Source organism: Crinia signifera, chromosome 4, assembly GCF_055691185.1.
Source record: "Crinia signifera chromosome 4, ASM5569118v1, whole genome shotgun sequence".
NCBI classification, from domain to species: domain Eukaryota; kingdom Metazoa; phylum Chordata; class Amphibia; order Anura; family Myobatrachidae; genus Crinia; species Crinia signifera.
The window spans coordinates 6895337-6899969 of NC_139220.1; the positions used below are offsets into that span (position 1 = coordinate 6895337).

General features: G+C 42.6%; 1 pseudogene; it reads right to left on the reverse strand.

The window, feature by feature from the left end:
- Nucleotides 1–4268: 4268 nt before the first annotated feature.
- On the reverse strand, nt 4269–4385 carry LOC146077290 (5S ribosomal RNA; annotated as a pseudogene).
- Between the last annotated feature and the right edge of the window lie 248 nt (nt 4386–4633).

Here is a 4633-nt window from a genome sequence, read left to right on the forward strand (position 1 = left end):
GATAGAGAGAGATAGAGAGGGCTAGGGACAGAGAGTGCTATATTTTGTGCTGCTGCAGTGTGATAGAGTTATAGAGAGAGAGATAGAGAGATAGTGACAGATTGTGCTATATATTTTTTATATAACTGACTGCTGCCCCCCCTTTTGTGCTGATCAGTATAAATTAACTGATCAGCAACTTTTTGGGGGCGCAGTTTTTTTTTTTATATATATATACCTGTCAGTGCTGCTGCTGCAGTGTCATAGAGTGAGAGATAGAGAGATAGAGAGAGATAGTGACAGAGAGTGATAGAGACTGCTATATTTTGTGTCTGCTGCCCCCCTTTTGTGCACCCCCAGCAACTTTTTGGGGGTGCAGGGGTTATTTTTCATATATATAACTGTCAGTGCTGCTGCTGCAGTGTCATAGAGTGATAGATAGTGAGAGATAGAGAGATAGAGAGAGATAGTGACAGAGAGTTATAGAGAGTGCTATATTTTGTGTCTGCTGCCCCCGCCTTTTGTGCTGATCACTATATCTGAGGTGATCAGCAACTTTTTGGGGGTGCAAAGGTTTTTTTTTTTTATATATACCTGTCAGTTGCTGCCAGTTGCACTGTCAGTTGCACCAAAGGTTGTGCACCTGCTGCCCCTCACTGGTAATCAGTGTCGCATCACTGATCACCTTTTTTTTTTTTGAGGGTGCTGTGGGGTCTTTTTTTAATTTTTTTTTTACACACACCGTGATTTTGTGGGTGTCCTGTGGCCACTGTGCGCTGATCAGTGACGTACATCACTGATCAGCTTTTTCGGCACAGGGTTGATCTATTTTTTTTTTTTTGATCAAATTCCTGTTGCCTTTGAGCGCTGTTCAGTGACGGACGTTACTGACCAACATCTGTGCTCAATTTTTGGCGCAGGACCTTTTTTTTTTTTTTTTTTAACCCCTTCAATTTTTTTTTTTTTTTAACCCCTTCAATTTTTTTTTTTTTTATTGGGATCAAATTCCTGTATAAAGTATTTTTTTTTTCTGCACTACATACACACTACACACTACATACCCCCCGGGTTGAAATAAAGTTTGTACCCCCCCCTACACTATACACGTGTTGAAACATTTCACTACCAGTAACACAAAAATAAAAATGGCATCCCAAATGTCATCCCAAATGTCATCCCAAATGTCATCCCAGTCATCCAGAAGAATGTATTCAGTGGAGGAGGCATATGCCATGCTTGCCTCTGACTCTGACACAGCCAGTGAGGCAAGCGGGGAATTTGAAGGATTCGTCTTAAGCTCCTCTTCCTCCTCTGGTGATGAGGGACCCCCTCAAAGACGCCCCCGTAGAGCAGCTGAGACCCCCCCCCCAATAATTGATCTCGTATGGACCCCACCACCAGACAATTTTGAGCCCCAGGTTCCTGAGTTTTTGGCCATGCCAGGAATCCAATTTGATTCCACAGGTCTCAGAGAAATTGACTTTTTCAAATTATTTTTCTCTGATGATTTTATAAATTTAATGGTGGACCAAACTAATTTATATGCCCAGCAGTTTATTGCTCAAAACCCCACGTCATCATTTGCTAGGTGGACCCCTGTAGATGCAGTAGAGATGATGACGTTTTGGGGTCTGGTGTTTCATATGGGCATAGTAAAAAAGCCAGAAATTAGGCAATATTGGAGTACAGCACCCCATTTTACCGTATGGTCATGACTCGGGCTCGTTTTGAGATGATCCTTAAATTTTTGCATTACAACGATAATGCACAGTGCCCACCCAGAGATGATCCCACCTTTGACCGGCTATTCAAAGTCAGGCCGGTCATTGATCATTTCAGTGCCAAATTTGCAGAGATGTACATCCCTGAAAAATTTATTTGTATCGACGAGTCCCTTATACATTTTAAAGGAAGGGTTAAATTCCGCCAGTACCTTCCCAGTAAGAGGGCAAGGTATGGCATAAAAATGTATAAGCTGTGTGAAAGCACCTCAGGGTACACCCACATGTTTCGGGTATATGAAGGGAAGGATTCAAGAATTGAACCGCCAGAATGCCCCCCCTCCCTCGTAGGTGTTAGTGGAAAAATTGTCTGGGATTTAGTGCACCCCTTCCTGGATAAAGGTTATCACCTCTATGTGGATAACTTTTACACTAGCATCCCCCTGTTTAAGGCCCTTGGTTCAAGAGGTACAGCAGCTTGCGGTACTGTGCGCAAGAACCAAAGAGGCCTCCCAAAAACGCACATTGCCCAAGTAATGAGAAGGGGTGAAAGCAGGGGAATATGCACCGAAAATATGTTGTTGGTCAAATATAAGGACAAGAGGGATGTCCTTATACTGACAACAATTCACGGAGACAGTACCACCTCCGTCCCTGTACGAGGTACCAGTACCCACACCTCAAAACCTAATTGTATCCTGGATTACAATAGGTACATGGGCGGAGTGGATCTTTCAGATCAGGTACTGAAGCCGTACAGTGCCCTGCGGAAAACAAAAATCTGGTACAAGAAGCTGGCCGTGTATATCATCCAGATGGCACTGTATAACGCTTACGTGCTATTCCGTTCTACCAGCCAGAGGGGGACATTTATGCACTTTCAAGAGGAAGTCATAAAGGGCCTAATATTTGGGAACCAGCAGGCAGAGGGCCCCAGTACTTCTAGTACTGGCCCCCGTATTGTACCAGGGCAGCATTTTCCGAACGAAATCCCCTCCACTGCAAGAAAGGGCAGGACACAAAAAAGGTGCAAAGTTTGCTATAAAAAGGGAATAAGAAAGGAAACTATTTTCCACTGTGAAACTTGCCCCGACAAACCCGGCCTATGTATAAAGGAGTGTTTTAAAATATACCACACATCTATGGATTATTAGGTTCATCATTTCACCGTGCTTCGGGGGTCTTGCTAATGCCACATAGCACCCACCATTCATTCCACCAGAATCTGAGCTGCAAAATCCAAAAATCACTCCTTCCCTTCTGAGTCCTGCCATGCACCCAACTGGTATTTTTTGGTCACATATGAGGCATTGCCATACTCGGGAGAAATTGGGGCACAGATTTTGGGGTGCTTTTTCTCCTTCATACCTTCTGAAAATGAAAAATTTTGAGCCAGAACTGCATTTTTGTGTAAAAAAATGTAATTTTTCATTTTCACTGCCCAGTTGTATCAAAATTGGTGAAACCCCTGGGGGTTTGAAATGTACACTATACCCCTAGATGAATTCCCTGAGGGGTAGTTTGCAAAATGGGGTCACTTGTGGGGGGGTTCCACTGTATTGGTGCTTTGGGGGTCTTGCTAATGCGACATAGCACCCACCAACATTCCACCAGAATCTGTGCTGCAAAATCCAAATATCACTCCTTCCCTTCTGAGTCCTGCCACTTTTTGGTCACACATGAGGCATTGCCGTACTCGGGAGAATTTGGGGCACAGATTTTGGGGTGCTTTGTCTCCTTCCTTCCTTGGGAAAATGAAAAATTTTGAGCCAGAACTGCATTTTTTGTGTAAAAAATTTAATTTTTCATTTTCACTGCCCAGTTGTACCACAATTGGTGAAACCCCTGGGGGTTTGAAATGTACACTATACCCCTAGATGAATTCCCTGAGGGGTGTAGTTTGCAAAATGGGGTCACTTGTGGGGGGGTTCCACTGTATTGGTGCTTGGGGGGTCTTGCTAATGCGACATAGCGAGAACGAAAGGGTTTTTGGGGCACACTTGAAATATTAAGATAGTGAAAAGATGGTGTACAAATGTGTGACATAAAATCTAACCTTTATTGATTACACTTAAAAAGCATACACACGTCAATTTAGATATAAAGAACAATTTTTTAAGAACAATTTTTTAGACAATATATCAATCAGCATGTGAATTAAGCTACGGAGTTTATTTTATAATCGTAAATACACAATGCAGAAAAAATATATATATAGATATACAAAAAGAATACAAAATTGTGAATACAATGACCGTCAAGTGGGCGAAAATGATTCGGCAGGGAATTTACCAAGCCATAACTATTTGAGCAAAACAAATCAATACCAGACAGTAATGCAGTGCACATCAATGTTGCAGAGCTTCATAATATTGTAATTCTGTTATATATTTTTTGGAGTCTTGCTTCAGACCCTCCTTTGATACACAACAAATAATGGACCCGAATGCAGTGAGAAAGATAGCAGGTTTACATTACTATTGTTAGAGCAGGATTTAATGGATAAAGAAAAAGAAAAAAGGTAGGAATGCTCTTCGTATGCATTCGCTACTTCTGCTGTCTGAGTGTGTGATACAGCACTGGATATTCCCAGATGGTCTCCCAAAAGGTACTGATCCAGCCAGTCGCTGCTTAGCTGCTGAGTTCGGATGGGATCAGGCGGCCCAGCGATGTATGGCTGTATATGGCATCAGATGAGAGAGCCTCAAATGGAACTAGGAGCCAGTTGTCACTTCTGCTTTTCCCCGATGTGGCTCAGGAGAATGAGAGAGTGAGCGAGTCCAGATGAAGAATAATAGTAAATTAGAATGAAACAAAAAAGGAGATGAGAGGGTGAGGAAAGGTATGCTCACAGAGTAATGATATATGTGCCCACTGCAGAGTTCAATGGGTTCGTGGTTACTGAGCCAGTAATGGAAAATACTGTGCACAAT